Genomic DNA, 17,119 nt, shown 5'->3' on the forward strand with positions numbered 1-17,119 from the left:
GGAACAGGCTGCCCAGGGAAGCGGTGGAGTCACCATCCCTGGAGGTGTTGAAGAGGTGTGTAAATGTGGTGCTTATGGACTTGGTTCAGGGGTGAGCTTGGCAGCGCTCAGTCAGCGGTTGGACTTGGTGGTCTTGAAGGTCTCTTCCAGCAAAACCCGTGCCTGCGATTCCCGTCGCCAGCTCCTCTGGCTGCTGTCGAGCTCTCGGCCCGTAGATGGAGCTGCGGGCTCGGGTCCTGCGGAGCCTCCGGGGGACTGGGGTGGGATGGGGCGGGGGTGCAGCCCGGAGAGACCAGCCGTGTGTGGCCTGCAGGGAAGGAGTGTGCTAGCTCTGCTTTCTATGGGAGTTCAGGGCTGCCCTTCAGTGACAACTTTGGTTTTGAGAAGGAAAAGAAAAAACAGGGTTTGGTCGTCCAAAAAATTCTGCTGACGGCTGGATAAGGGGAAATACGTGGAACTGCTGGAGTTGCTGTGTAGCTGCAGTGAGAGCTACCCTGTATTTCCAAATAAGAAGGCAAATCTTTCCTGTTACTCTAAAAGTTGCTTTTCAGGAGCACTGCCCTGCGTGCTTGCCTGCAGAAACACACATTCTCATTTCAAATACACTTAGAATCATAGAATAATGGGATGGTTTGGGTTGTCTCACCACCCTCGCAGAAGATTCCTAATATCTAATGTAAGCCTACCCTCATTATGCTTAAAGCCATTCCCCCTTGTCCTGTCACTACGTTGCCCGTGTAAAAAGTTCCTCCCCAGCTTTCCTGCAGCCCCACCTCAGATAGCCCAGAGGTACTGAAAGGTGCTATAAGGTCTCCCTGGAGCTTTCTCTTCTCCAGGCTGAACAGCCCCAACTCTCTCAGCCTGTCTTCACAGGAGAGGTGCTCCAGCCCTCTGATCATCTTCATGATCCTCCTCTGGATTCACTCCAACTTCATTTAGAGATTACTTCTGGCTTTTGAAAATGTTGTCAAGCTTTTACCTACCTGGAAATATTTACCAGACTGTCACTGTCCCTTGGGGACCCTTGTGACCAGAGCATGGAGCTAGGATGCTAGAGATTTGGGTTCTTGTCTCTGCTCTCTCACAGTCCTGCTAAGAAGCCTCAGGTAAGTCTCTGCCCATTCCTGAGGCCTTTGAGCATGAGCTCTTGCTGGTAGACATGCTGTTCTGCTTTGCATTAGATTAGATTAGATTAGAGAAAGAGAATTACCCGGTTTGTGCTCCTTTGTTTCCAGCAGGAAAGTAATGTTTGGGCAAGAATACCTTCACTTAAAGAACCAAGGAAATAAAATTCTCACACTTTAGCCATTACCTCAGCTTTCAATTTGACTGTTTATTAAAATGTTTTTTTCCAGAAATTCAAAATTTCAAAGGTGATAAAAGTTTCTGGATTGAGGAGAAATTTACATTTACAAAAAGGACAGGGAAAACGTTAGCAGTCAGAGATAATTTCATGTTGATTTCAAGGGATCTAAGCTGGCTTTGAATTGTGTGCACCACAAAGGCAAAATTAATTCAATATTAAATTAAAAAAATGCAAATAGACTTTATATAAATATTTTTTACAAAATCTCTGGCAGAACCGAAAGATGGAACATGTAGAAAAGCAAATGGAAAATATTCCCAAAAGAGCTTTTTTCCTCAGTATGCTGTTGCTTTCCTTGTTTGCAGTCTTGGTGAAAATTTCACAATCCAAAACTCTTACAAAAGAGCTGCAAAATGCCCAAGTGCAGCCAATGTGCAGGATCACGTCCAAGGACCTGGGGTTGCTAGAAGCTTGTGCACCTAATGCCAAGTAAATGATACTTTATTCTGATTTTCTTATCTCTGCTAATTACACCTAGCAGAAGAAGATAATCTTGTTAACTGTGATTATTCTGACTGGCAGTAGCCAGTAGCCACATCAATAATTAATAAAAGAGCATTTTATAGTCAGCAATTACAGAGAGGGAGGATTTACTTCAGGTCTGTTTGGTTTTCTAGAGCTTCAGACCATGTGGTCATTGCAAAGTCTTTAATTACACGGGTTGTATGTGTTTCTCAAGTGCTTTTTGCCTCATCCAAACTAGGAATATTTTTAAGCAAAGTCTTCTATACCTGGTGGTAGAAAGAAACAAGAGCACTGCTCTGAGGAATGGCTTGCCCCAGCAAACATCATTAATGTTGCATTCAGACCTCAGGGTGACTGCTACACACACCAGAGTCGGGAATTTCAAGGCAGCTTTGTGACTGGATGGAATAAAGATGATGGAAGTATTTTGCAGCAAACTTAAAGGGAGAAGGAAAATTGAAGGGTTGGTATAAGGAAAACAGCCAGCTGAAGGAAGAAGGAAAAAACCAGACAAGAAATAGAAGTGGATTGGCAGATGAGGGTGCATGGATAAATTTATAGAACGAAACATAGGATGGTTTGGGTTGGAAGGGACCTTAAAGATCATCTAGTTCCAACCCTCCTGTATGGGCAGGGACACCTCCCACTAGATCAGGCTGCTCAGAGCCCCATCCAACCTGGCTTTGAACACTTCCAGGGAGGGGGCATCCACAACCTCCCTAGGCAACCTGTTCCAGTGTCTCACTACCCTCACAGGAAAGAATTTAGCTTCCACTGTGTCTTGACTAACTAGATGATTAGTCTTTTTATAACATAAGCCTTTTTTCAGAGGGTGAGAAGGGGAAGACATGATTCTTTGCAGGTATTTTAGATATTACACAATGTTAAAAGTTTCTGAAATACTTAGACATGTATGGCTTTGGTTTCCAGTTGTTTGGGGGTTTTGATAAGTTTCAGTCTCCACCTTGCTATCAGCCCCTCTGATAGCCCCTCTAAGAGCATTATGGGGTAGCACACCCAGCCTCTGTCCCTTCTGTGGGATAGCAGAGCTGCTGCATCCCTGGGTGCTTCAGCGTCCCCCTTGTCTGCTCAGCCAGCACAGCAAAGCATGGCTGGGCATTAAAGAAGGCTGCTCACCTCGTGAAAAGTATTTGCATATGTGTATTTTTTTTGTAATTAGCACAGTCAGGCCTTGATTTTATTTGTGACATCAAATGATACTAATTAGAGTGCTTACTGATGTGGGGACCAGTCCTGTGCTGTGGCTGCTGTTGCTAGACTTCTGTCTGAGAAGCTGGAGCTCATGAGAGGCTTTTCGTCTGTGCTGCACATGTGTGGAGGCTAAACAAGCTGTGAGTTTAGGTGCCTACTGAGGCTGTGGTGTTGGGCACTTACTGAGTGTTTTGGCAAAGTCTGATAGCTACTTCATGGGGCTCAACTTGTGGGTAAAGCAAGGGAGCATCGACCAGAGGAGCTGCACAACAAAAGCCTTTTGCAGGGCAGCGCACACCTTGCAGTCAGGCAGGGTAGCCTGGCCTGCCTTGCAGTGGTACAAGACACTGTAGGGAGAATTATGGATCCTTCTTTCATTCCTTGTAGCTGCCAGGGCTTGAGCAAGCAGCTGGCTGGCTGGAGGGCAGCTGCTGCTAACAGGGCTCTTTGCGAGCTCTGAACAAGACTTGCAGCCTGTAAGTTGTCACACTTTGGGAAGCACTGGTTTAATCCTCCAGTTTAAGGATAAATGTGTTAAGTAGAAGTGTAAAAAAGAGTCAACTCACAACTGGTAAAGGAAAAATTACCTTAGTGCGTGTTGGAAGGTAGTATCTGAATGATTTACTATAGTTTTATGCTCCATACCATAAAACATCAAACAAAGTAATGAAGTCTGTAGGTAGAATAAAAATTATTGAAATGTTATCTTTATGACTGTGTAGAATTTGCACTGCCAGGCATTTTGTCATGTGCTTACAGCCCTAATCAAACATGTATTTGTGGATCCAGATAAAGAATAATGTGATTTTGAAACCACAACAGTACTGCTTGATGAACCCTCATTTAATTCACAGTTTACTACCACTGGCAGGATCTTAGGCTGATTCTCAGGCCGTGTGTGCATGTCTCTTGTAATTGGTGGGCAGGTAGATGATATGCTTGTGAATGAAGTCATTCTTTCTGCTCTCATTAATGTTTGTGGAAATTAGTTACAAGAATGAAGCCCTGGGAGATGTATAATATGCAAAGACTCAAATTTGCATACCCATCCTCAGGATCTAAATCCAGATTTAGCCTGTTTCTAAATAATTAATGACAGCAAAATGTAGTCAGAGTCTCAGATGTGACCAAATTATTTGTCATCTGAAGCTGATACAATAGCCTCCTTTCTACAGATGCCATGGTCTGTAGCTCATGCTTGAATTGAAACTAGTACTTTCTTTACCTGGGCCTTGGCTGTTAGACACATTGGGCACCTATAATCTCCCCAGAAATGAGCTAGCAACAAGATATGCAGGTGTGTGGGTTTATCTGTGTAGACTGTCCCAGGTTTAGATCCTCCTCCCTGTGATCTGAGCAGATCCTTGGGTCCTGCCTCCGACTGCTCTGGCAAATGCTCCAAGTTTAGGCACAGTTCTCTGTCTGTAGAGCCAAGCCTCAATTTCTAGGCATTTTGCATTGTTTGGTGGGTCCTGTTACTAGTTAGGGTGATTTATGTTTTGCTATCACTCCTGTGAGAGCTGGCATCCTCGTACGGGGAGTATTGACAATGGAAAGAGATTCCTGCGGCTTCACCCAAGTGGTGTTGGATTCCATTCCCCATGTCTCTTGGCTATTTTTACTAGATGAACTGGGGTGGGTTCCTGTCTCTACATCTATTGTGACATGATGAGTTTAATGTGCCAATGATTATGATCTGTAAGTTTCTTTTGGCCTCCAATGCTCCAGAAAGGAGACCCAGATCCCACCCTCCACCAAAAGAAATCTTTCTTGTATACAAGAGCACTCATTTCCAAAACAGTCTCTTCTCCCAGGACAAGTAGAGATGAATGGGTCCCTTTTTCTCTGATGATAACTGCAGTCTGATGAGAGTGGCGTCTCCACTGGATGCTGGAGGCAGGCAGGGGTGGGATCTCTTCCCGTTGGAATCCCTGCCGCGCCTTGTGACAAGAATCCGCTGGCAGAGCTTCCCTCCCATCTCCCCCTCTAATTTCTGTCTGTAGTTCTTGTGCCCATCTGTGCACAGCAGAGTAGACTGTGCTGCTTCTAATTAAGAAGATAATTTGGAAATATCTCTTGAACCCTTGACCTCCAGGATTCCCTCTGATCCTAGGGAGAGCTCTCTCACAGGTTGCCACTCTCTATGTGAATTATATAGGTAGGGTGTCATTTGCAAATATTTATAAAATTTTGTTCTGAGTAATTGAAACTGCTGTTAATTGCTCAGGATTTCAATCCAGACAGCTGGTTTGTTTTCCTGCACCACTCCCACAGGAGCAGTTGCATTACTCAGTGCCTCAAACCCCCAAAGGCCTGCTGGTTTGCATAGCATATTGTCTATCTACCACATTTTCAGTAACACTTGACTGAGTAGTAAAGGCAGCCGTGGCTTGTTCCAGGCATTGAGGTGGAGAACAGACAGTATGTAAAGCTTTTTGGCTGTGAAAATTTTGGAATGATAGCACTGGGAGTTGAGTGAGCACGAAGAAGAGAGGAAGCAGAGCTGCCTGCTGGGGCTCTGAGCAGCGTGGCAGACCTCATCAGGAGGGCAGATGTTACCAAGCCTCTTAAATGGTAAACTGAGATTAGTTAGACTTCAACTGAGACTGACTTGCTGGAGGTCAGGATGGATATACTTCACTGCTTCAGAGGACATTTCACCAGAAAACTATGCATGGGTGGGTAGATCCCACCCAACAGCTAACAAGCAGGAGGAAAGGGAGTGACAGGAAAGTGGGTTGATATTATTCCTGAGAGACACTGATGAGGAGAGAGGGTGTTAGGAGCAACCAGGAAAATTCAAACAGCCACAACAGAAGAGGAGAGATCATTCAGGGCCCAATAAATCAATAAGGTAATCAACAGCCATGTAATTACAAGACTGTTACGAATTACTTAAACACAGCAAAGAACAAAAAGACAAAAGAAAAGAAATCTGTGTACACACACACATAAATGTGTGTGTGTGTGTGTAGCCTTGTATGTAATAAAAGGAATAGAGGATCAATAAAAGCAGCAGTGCTCTTGAAGGCGAAAGATTGATGAGTTGAATATTGCTGTGGAACTGAATGACTCATTAAGGACAGTGAATGAAAAATGGTCTGTGAAAATGAGAAAAAAAGAATAGAAGGAACTGAAGTGAAATGCAGGCAGCAGGAAATTCAAAGCACCTACATATAAGTAAAGCTACTACTCCAGCTGCATCTGTGAGACCATCTTACACCCCAAAGAGATCTGTGCAGTTGCCCTCAGCTCCGTGCAGTGTCCTTCAACAGCTTTGTGACCCTCACTGTGAGAGCAGCCCCATCCCAGATTGAAGTGCAATGTAGGATAATGTGTGCTGTGGCATTCGACAGGCAGGGCTGAGAAAACACAGAGCTGCTGGCTGCATTGCTTGCCAGCAGCTTCACTCTTAGCCCCTTGTTGCTGTTTTAAGGTCAGGCAGGATAAGCTGGAGGCAGAGCCTGGTGGAATCTTGAGGAGAGTAGTTAGTTGTGCCTGGTTGACTTGATGGGGTGGTCACCTTCCTTGGGCTTTATATTAAGGCTTTGTTTTGCAGGCAGGGTGGGCCAGGAGAGCTCAGTCTCTCCCTTCACATGAGGGCTTTACCAGCCCTGCCTGGCCAGCAAGCCCAGCAGCTCCCGGCTCTCAACCAGCTCTGTCTGGGAACAGGAGCATGAGAAATAATTAGTTCAGACCAAGACAACCTAAGTAGTCTACGGCATGAGCTAGCAGTGTGATCAGTTCATGGGAGAAGGAAGAATTATAGGCCAGATCCAAAGCCCCTTGACAGCAAGAGAATGTGCCTGGTGATTTGGGCTTTTGGCTATGCTGTGCAGTCAGAGAAGCCTGGAATAGTTTAGGTTGGGTTGTCATCTAGTCCAACCCTCCTGTATTGAGCAGGGACAACTTTAACTAGATCAGGTTGCTCAGAGCCCGATCCAACCTGACCTGGAATGTTTCCAGGTATGGGGCACCTTTCTGGGCAACCTGTTCCAGTGTTTCACCACCCTCACTGTAAAAAATGTCTTCCCTACATCTAGTCTAAATCTACCCTCTTTCAGTTTTAAACCATTATGCCTTGGCTTATCACAACAAACCCTGCTATAATGTTTGTCCCTATCTTTCTTATAGGTCTCCTTTAAGTACTGGAAGGGCCTCAATAAGGTGTCCCTGGAGCCTTCTCGAGGCTGAATAACCCCAACTTTCTCAGCCTTTGCCCCATTATCATTTTCAGGGACCCCTTTTGAACCCACTCCAACAGGTCCATATCTTTCCTGTGCTGAGGGTTCCAGCACTGGACTCTGTACTTCACGTGGGGTCTCACAAGAGCAGAGTAGAAGAGAAGAATCACCTCCCTCGACCTGCTGGCCATGTTTCTTATCATGCAGCCCAGGATACCATTGGCTTTCTGGGCTGTGAGTGCACATTGCCAGCTCATGTCCAGCTTTTGATCCACCAGTACCCCAAGTCCTTCTCTGAAGGGCTGCTCTCCTTTCATTCCCCAGCCTGTATTGATACTGGGGATTGCCCTGACCCAGGTACAGGACCTTGCACTTGGCCTTGTTTAACCTCATGAGATTCACATGGATCCACCTCTCAAGCTTGTCCAGATCCCTCTAGATGGCATCCTGTCCCTCAGGCATGTCAACTGCACCACTCAGCTTGGTGTCATGGTGACCATCCAGCCAATTTCTCATCCACCCATTAAATCCATATTTCTCCAATTTAGATGAAAGTCCTTATTGTTTCCCAAACATCAGTGCATTGGGATGTGTTAAGGACATACTAAATGTGACATAAGTGATTTTAAACACTTTTTGTTTCTCCTGGGACTGCTAGTTTTCAGGAGAAACTTAGTAGGTTAAACTGAGAAAAAAATAGCTTATCTCAGAAGAGGAGCTTATATCTAAAGGGACCTGGGAAAATTCAGAGAAGTCAAGAGAAATGTTGGTAAGAAAAACAATTGAATTAAAATGCTTTAGATTGATCCAAATAAACCCTTTTTCTTTCTTATTAATATCCACCCCTATGCCTGTTTATATTTGACATATTATACAGCATGAAATATCCTCATGTAATTTTTTGAAAAATTACTTAATGCACATTAATTTTACCATCCACCTTTTTTTTAAGAAAAGAAATACCTTATACTTTTCTACCTAGCAGTTGTATTAATTTGGGAAAGGTGGTAGGAATCAAGGGAAGAGGCAAATACGTCCATCTGTTATGTATGAAAATAGTTGTATTGTCCATTCTTTATTGCCATCTAACACTGTCTTTAGTGGCAAATGCTAATGACTGTACAGCTACAAAAAATACTGAGGAGACAGAGTACACCCAGTAAGACCCTCCAGCCAAACTGAAACTCCCTCTAGGATCTCCATTAATTAAAATCTCTACAGATGGGTTCCCGTAATTATAGGAAATGGAATACAATCCCCATAATTAACTCTTCATTCAAAGGCTTTTTTTTCCCCCTTCAGCATCTGGAAAGAGGAGCAGTGATTTTTCAGCACCTCATTGCTGGAAGCAGCTGCTCGCTCTCCAAACAGACCCACTGCCCAGGGCCCCACACCAAAACCAGTCTCATCTCTTTGCTTGGATGCCTCCAGCAACCCTGCTGTGCTGCACCGGGAGGTTTTCATCTTCGTAGGGATCACAGGACTGGTATCCACTAGTGCAATGCCTGTTTCTCTTTGCTGTGGAGGGGAATGTTGGTCCTTCCCTAAGGTTTTATCTGCCTGGGCTAGAGGGTGAGTGACTCGCGTGGGAGAGGTGCCAAGTTGCAGAGCAGGTGATACGAAGGAGAAACCAAAGATGACTTGCTGTTCTCCTTGGAGAAGCAGGTGGTCTCTGGTTTAAGACCTTGCCTTTTGATGAGTTTGTGGAGCATCTAGCAGTGTGGTACCACCAGTCCAAGAGGACTGCCAGCCAGTTCTGGGGAAATTTCTGCCTCTGTTTCCAGAGCTTACGGTTTCTTCCAGCCCAACTCTGATATGTCACCTTTGCTCTATACACCTCTAACTAAAAGCATTGCTCAATCCCACAGCATTTCATTGTCCTGGATATTGGCTCTTTCTCCTCTTCCATCCCACTGTCACCTCTTGTTACCACCTTCCTCTGTGGACTCCAAGTCCTATAATCACCTCAGCCTTTCTCTTGTGGCATTAGCTGTATCTGCTATGCAGCACTGAATCCCAGCTGCTGTCCTGCCTTTTCTTCCATCTCTTGGAGTCAGCATGCCAGAGTGGGACACAGTGGAGGAGAATGAAGTGGCCTCCTCCCTGAGGCAGCTGTAAAACCACGGGTCTTTTTTTTCCTTTTTCGTTTCTGCTGCAGTGTGAGACTCTGTGGTCTACTGAAGAAAAGTTCCCAAGAAATGTAAGGCAGTGCTAGGCAATCTGAAGAAAATTGTCTGCTTTGGCCTAAAACAGAGCAGCTGGGGAAAGATTCTTGCTGCAGGCTGCCCAGCATCCCTGGTCCTCTGGGACAGCTTGTGTGCACTGTTGCTGGTAATACAAACAGTCAAGGCAGTGGGTATGGACAGGCCCCAATCCCTAAGGGTACAGTAACTGTTTCTTGGAGCAGCTGCTGTGGAAAGCCCTTACATGCACTCCTTAGCTAAGGGTTAGTTTGGTGGTGTTAAATGTCCTTGGGCTTTGCCACAGGTCAACCACAGGGGATGGAAGAGGTGGTGCCACCTTGCATGTGGTGAATTTCAGCACGGAAGCCTGAAGCAATGTATTTCTGACCACGTACTGACTTGCCCAAGGAGCTTTGTTGCTTTTCGGGAAAGCCAGGGATACTGTCTGGAGAGGATGCATGATAGGAGGGTTTCAGGGGACCCATGGGCCTGGAAGTAAAGCAGATACACAGGGTCACTACACAGATTGCAGCCCTTCCTAATCTTGGTGTGGACCTTGGCGGAGTCACGACTTTTTGTGTCTCCTGAGCACAAGGCAGCTCTCCAGAAGCATGTTCCTTTTGCAACTCCATTCCAACTGCTGTGAACAACAATAGTCCCAGTACCTTGTCTTGGAGGAGATTCTGCAGAGATCCTTGTTCTCAGGGCTTGCAGCCATGTTGGAGCTGTTCTCCAGGGAGCCATGGGAGCGTGAGACCAGCTGAAAGGCTGACATGCACAGTGGCTGCAAAGGCTTCCCTAGAGAGTTGCCCATGAGAAGTGTGGGGTGCAGAGAGCTGACTTCCTCCCTGCCAAGACAACAAAGATGAAGGTCTGTGCTGGCAGCGTGGAGAGCACATCTAGCTCACAGCCACATGCCTGGCAGCTAGATGGAAGAGAAGACACACACACGAACCTGAGGTAAGGGCTGCAAAGCCACTTGGCATCTTGCCCACAGAGTCAACTAAGGAAATGAATGTGATGCAATGTGGGCTCTCTAAGCCAGCCCTGCCCAGGAACAGCACGTTCACAAGGGTAAAACATGTATGGGGCAATGCATTTTATATATATATAAAGAAATCATCAGCTTTCCCTTTCTACTGCTTGGTGTTTATTTTGCAGTACATGGGTACTCACTGAGCACAAATCACGGTGCTCTTCTGCTGAAGGCATCTCCAGGTTGTGCAGCACAGCAGTGTGTGAGGCAGATGTTTTGCTGCTTCCCATGCGTGTCAGGAAGGAAAGCCAGGAACTGAAATAACAAGCATTTTGTTGCTCACACACTCTCGCTTTCTTCTGCAACAGCATTGTCAGAGTCTTCTATCTATGGCAGTTGTTTGGTGTTGTTTTTTTTTCCCTGATCTTTAGGATGAGTTACTTTTAGGAACACAAACCTGCTTTTAATCAGTGTTTTTAAAAATAGTTTTTTTTCCTGGAAATAACTCAAGCATTGGTATCAGTGGAGTCACTTGCTCCCTGGGGCAAGCTCTCAGCTGCTGTGAAATGCTAGGGACTGATGGATGCTCTGCAAACAGTTTCAGGCACTAAAGAATTGCACATTTTGCTTGCTGTAGCCAAGCCAGACACCTTCAAACTGCAAAGGTTCCCCTTCAGGCTGGGCAGTACTTTTCTGAGTGCAAAGCAGAATCCCTGTGCTTGTGCCCCTGTAAGGTGCTAACCTGCATCTCAGGGGAGCTTTGTCCATTCTCCCACATTCACACACTCAAGCAATTCAGTCTGCATAAAATTGTCAGAAATAATGAAGGAAGCCTCCAATTAGAGCTGTAAAAATTGCATAGCTACTGTAGAAGCCTTTCACTGCAAATCAATTTTGAAAATGGGTTATTCCTTAGAAAAGAAGGAAAGGTAAGTATATTTGTGCCTTGTAATGCACAAATCATGCGTTGGACATCATGCAGTGGTGCCACCAGGGCCCCAAGAGGCTCCTTTGTCAAGCTCCTTGAAGAAGGTGCACCAACCAAAAGGAAATGGCTTCAAGTTGCTCCAGGGGAGGTTTAGATTGGATATTAAGAAAAACTTCTTCGCTGAGATCAGGGAGGTGGTAGAGTCACTATCCCTGGAGGTACTGAAAATATGTGTAGATGTGGTGCTTAGAGACATGGTTTAATGGTGGACTTGGCAGTGTGCTAGGTTAACAGTTGGACTTGATTGTCTTAAAGGTCTTTTCCAGCCAAAACAATTTTATGATTCTATCCCTTTTGCTCTTTGCTTTCCCATTTACTCTCAGCATTTACTCTTGGCTCCTCTGAGGTGACTCCTCCTGGTTCGTCTTTCTGAAAGACCACAGGAGTAGCAGCCCAGTCCAAGCTGTTGATTCTGACTCCAGCATTCCTAGCAAAAATGGGTTCATTCACCTGGGAGAAAGACTTGTAGAGAAGTGCAAACCAGGGTGTAGGGTTCAGCAGCACATTTGAGGGCTGGATTTGCTAGAGAGAAATCTAAGCATGTGCTTAAGTGCACTGCTGGATGTTTCCTGTGACCTCTCAGTTGCTATCAGACATGGAGCTAGAGAGGGACCAGTGTTAGGTGCACAAAATACAGGATAAATAAGATGAAACCCCTCCATTTTCTGGCTCACTAGCTCTGGGCTGGCTGTAGGCTCAGAGTCCTGCACCACTTCCTGTGGCCTGCAGCAGTCCAAGTGTGCCATAGCCTCCTGTCCTCCACATGGAGGCAGAAGTGGTACGGAGACCCAGATTACATCCCTGCAGAGGGCAAACCCTGGTGTCACTGGAAACTTTGCTCTCTGAAGGGCTTGAACTGCTTAAAGGGCAGGACTTGGGTCAGACTTTCTTCTCAGCAACCCAAGCAGAGTTTCTGCACATGCTTGTGAGGATTTTTCCTCATTCACTGCTGGCAAGAAAACGGATTCAAATTTTAGAAATGTTTCTCTTTCTTTCAAGGCAATTCAATCTGCAGTGATACAACCAGCAAATTATTTTTCTTTATAAAGTTTTCTAGATATTTCAAGAGACTGCTTTGAACAAAATGCTGCCTCAATTAATGTACCATGCAAACCTATATGATGACCAAATTAATTTTGCTAGAGTCATTTTAGTAAAAGCATTTCCTACCTAAAGGCAAGGTACTCTCTTTCACCCAAGGAATTTGTAAAGGTATCTTTTTTTCCTGTTATTTAAGTGGTCTTTCTTGTTGTGCTATCAGGTATTATGATCAGAATACAGTTTTTTTCCTCCTACTGCATGTATAAGGGTGTAAAAAACCTGTAAATATTGATGCAATTGTACATTCAGCTTGTAAGAGGCTGTCTAATAGCTACAGCAGTCCTGCTTTTTTACTGCCTACTGAATGAAAGCAATTCTGCTTAGCTCTTCCTAGCCAAAAACATCCTGCTGCCTTTTCACACCACAGGCTTGTTCCAGTGCCTCCAGAGTCATTAGGATTTTTATTTATTTTTTTAAACTCTTCATCTTGTAAGGTAGGTTATAGGCAGTAAGGTGATGCAGAGTCTGATCCTGTCTGTACTAAGGTCAATACACAATGCTTGTGGATTTTGGTGGCAGTGGATTAACTCAGTAGTTGTAGTTACAATTGCAGGGAGGTGAGGACTGTGAAACATGCCTAGCTTATACTTTCCCTCCTGTAGGTGTAGACCCAGAATCTAGTCTGGCATCCCTAGCCCATAATCGTGTGGGAAATCACTAGATATTGACTTACCAACTCCATGAAACCTGAGCCCAGCCTGGCAGCTCTCGTGATACTGGTCTTTCTAGGAGTGACCTGCGCACGCCCAGGCATCTCTGCCCAGAACAATTTCTTAGGTGAGAAACTGCAAGCTAAAACCATCCAACATGAAAGAAAACATTTGTGTGTCAAAATGTGACAAGCTTTGGATGTCTGGCTTAACAGTTATTGGGCTGGATACCTGTCCTTGCCACTGACCTCTCAAGGGAAAGGAAACTATTGCTGTTTTCCCCCAGCTCTGGCCTTGCAGAGCTGTAGTCAGGGTTAAGTGTAAGTTATCTGAATGTATTCATTTTTCATGTGAGTAATGTCAACTTTAACTCCTTTTCATACACCAATCTAATTTTATATATTTAAACCTGCTTTCTGTTTTGCTTTCTACCATTGATCAGAAGATTGGAGAACATCAGTACTTGCCACTAGCTAAATGTAGCTGGGAAGTGAAAATTATCTCAAGGTAATAACACCACTCTTTTTACCTTTCAAAACTTCTGAGGCTAAATTTGACCCAGTAGTAGTTAATTCTGTGAACTTCCAGTAGAAATATTGATGCATCTATAAGGCACAGACTGACAGTCAATGACTCATCAGTCTTATTTTATGGACTGCCTCCACCTCTCAGCTCTTCTAATTAAATATTCATTGCCTGGAAGTGCCCAGCAAGTGTATCCTTGCAGGTCAGTTATAACCCACTCACCTTGGCTCTGACACCTGCCCTGCTGATTGAATGCAGCAAACTGCTGCTCCTCACCTGGGCAAAGCTTTCACCAGCTCCCCAGGTTTGTGGAAGGTGACACTGTACCCCTGCAGTGCCAACCCCCAGATCCTGCTTGGGTCTGCTGTCAGCTGCAGGGGAGCCACAGCAGCTTCTGCTTGGAGAAGAACTGTCTTCATCAGCGCTCAGAATCTCAACCTGCAAACTCAGTGAAAGCTGTTGACATTGGAAGAGGACTGATCTCCTGATGGTATGAACTGGAACAGGACATTTATTTTAAAAAATCCAACAAAACAACCCACATAGTTTATCTTGATCCATTGATAGCTCCCCATGTAGCCCTAGCTCAACTGTAACCAAAGCCCACATAGATTAGATCTACCGTTTTCCCTGATCAAGACAAGTAGATACACAAACAAGTAGGTACCTGAACAAGTTCAGTCTGATGCAAGCTGTGTTTCCTAAAAACACATTGCGTTTTTGGCTCCATTCATTTCTGTCTCTTGATTATTATGTCCTCCAATATCTGTTTTAAAAAGTTATACGTGAGGTCAAACTAATTAACTGTGCTTTCTAAATTACTTCTTTTTCCCCAGCTCAAGATCTACTTCCAAGTCTTTAAAAATTTTTCAGTCTTTTAAATGCCTGCACAGTGTCCACTGCGTCTTTTATGTTCACAGCATTGCAATACTCAGGTAAGATATGCAGAACCTTGAACTGTCAGTATTCATAGGTTCTCCACCTTTTCGACATCAAACTAATTTTTAAAAGAAATTTAACATCATTCACTTTAAGACTTCCTCTATTTCCAGCCTTAAATTTGTATATATTGTGAAATAGCCTCTGCTCAGTGTTGCTTTCATTTCAATAGTTAACAAATATAGGGAAAAATGTTCACCCTTTTCCTTTCCTTGAGTCTCTCAGATCAATAGAAAGAGTGCCTTTTTATTTTTTATATATTTTTTTTACTTTCTTATGTGAAAGTGTCATCAATTATTAATCAAAGCAGGCTAGATTTCATTGAAGATTTGACTTCCTGCAGCAAGATACCGTATCCTTAAATGTTAAAGGTGCATCTTTCTTAAAATGCTGCATTCTACAGTAGCTTTTAATTGCAATATGAGATGGATCCGATGGTAAAGTCTAAATCAGTGTGTGAAATGTGGACTGCAATGCTTTCACATGCAAAGAGCTTCACTGTGAGTACCAAAAGTGTGCAGACCAGGATACCAAGCTGTGTGGTGTTGTTGACACCCAAGAGGGAAGGGATGCCATCCAGGGGGACCTTGATGGGCTGGAGAGGTGGGCCAATGCCAACCTCATGAAGTTCAACAAGGCCAAGTGCAAGGTCCTGCACCTGGGTTGGCACAACTCCAGGCACAAATACTGGCTGGGAGAAGAATGGCTGGAGAGCAGTCCTGAGGAGAAGGACTTAGGGGTGGTAGTTGATGAGAAGCTCAACATGAGCTGCCAGTGTGCGCTGGAGCCCAGAGAGCCAGTTGTGTCCTGGGCTGCATCAAAAGAAGTGTGGCCAGCAGGGCCAGGGAGTTGATTCTGCCCCTCTGCTCTGCTCTGGTGAGACCCCACCTGGAGTACTGTGTACAGTTTTGGTGCCCTGAGCACAGGAAGGACGTGGAGCTGTTGGAAAGGGTCCAGAGAAAGGCTGAAAAAATGATCAAAGGGCTGGAGCCCCTCTGTTATGAAGACAGGCTGAGAAAGTTGGGGCTGTTCAGCCTCAAGAGAAGGCTTCAGAGACCTCATCGTGGCCTTCCAGTACCTGAAGGGGCTGCACAAAAGCTGGAGAGGGGCTTTTCACCAGAGAAGGCAGTGATAGGACAAGGGGTAATAGTTTTAAACTGAAAGAGGGGAGATTTAGGTTAGACATCAGGAAGAAATTCTTCTCCAGGTGGGTAGTAAGGCACTGAAATAGGTTGCCCAGGGAGGCTGTGGAAGCCCCCTCCCTGGAGGTGTTTAAGGCCAGGTTGGATGAGGCTTTGTGCAGCCTGGTCTAGTGTGAGGTCTCCCTGCTCATAGCAGGGAGGTTGGAATCTGATGATCTTTTAGGTCCCTTCCAACCTTGACTGTTCTACGATTCTATACTGCACCTGTGTTCCTGCAGGGCTTCAACAGAAAGCCATCCATCCCAGACTGTGTGCCCATCCCTAAGTATTGCTCTGGACCTCTGGAGGGGCACAGTGAGAATGTTCACTCCTGTGCAAAGGGAAAATAGGCCCCACATCCAAAAAATCTTTTGAAGAAGTTGGGGATGCCAAAAGCTGAATTTCAAGGCTGGAAGTTTCTTTCCTGCAGTGGTCTCTGGTGATCCTCACCCTGGCTAGCAAAGAGGTCCTGGGAATCCTGTGCCTGCCAGGGCCATGCGAGGACCTGGGCTGCTGAGGGAAACAGGGATGTTGGCTGGACTGGGCCTTAGACCTCACGTAAATTTTCAGCAAACAGCTTCCAGTATTTATTCTAAAGCTCTGTTGGCTCCGTTTAAGCCATGCCTGTCATGAGCATTATGTTCAAATGCAACCTAAAATGAGTTAAAGACACATTTAGCAGGACCGTGAACCCTGTCAGAATTGATAACCGAGGTCTCGCTTTCTTCATTATTTTCACATGCTCAATTTATTGAATATGTACAAAGAATGAATTGAAAACAAAGTGCTCTATTTGTGTGACATATTAAATTATGTATCAGTAGCCCAAGACACTGTGGTTAGCCATTAAATAAATCATTGCAAACAGGCCAGTTCAGAATGATCTATTTCTGTATTTACATTTGGGGCCTAAGAGAGGCAATGAATTTTTTCAGAGTAGAAAAAAAACAAACATCTATCATGAGGTCCTTCAACTAAGGTATCTAACGATATTAAAAATGTTGTTTTTAAACATAGTATCACATGGGCTTCCAGCTTCTCCTAGGAGTGGAAGGCAGTCAAGCTTCTTTGCTTAATCTTTTTTGGGTTTTATATGGCGTATGTGTTCATTTTGAGAGAAATTTAAGAACAGTTTGTGGGCTGAATTATTTTTTTTGAAGAAGAAGAAAATTGTTTTTCCTTAATTGAATTGGAATTCATCCCTTTGAAACTCACCTGCCACAGAGCTCAGCAGGTGGGAAAAGACTGTCCTGCTGGCCCTGGGAACAGCAACAATGCTCCAGTTAATTGCAGTTGGACCAGAAAAAACTGGCACTTCTCACAGTGGCCTCACAAATTCAACCTGTGCA

Source organism: Apus apus, chromosome 1 (genome assembly GCF_020740795.1).
Source record: "Apus apus isolate bApuApu2 chromosome 1, bApuApu2.pri.cur, whole genome shotgun sequence".
NCBI classification, from domain to species: domain Eukaryota; kingdom Metazoa; phylum Chordata; class Aves; order Apodiformes; family Apodidae; genus Apus; species Apus apus.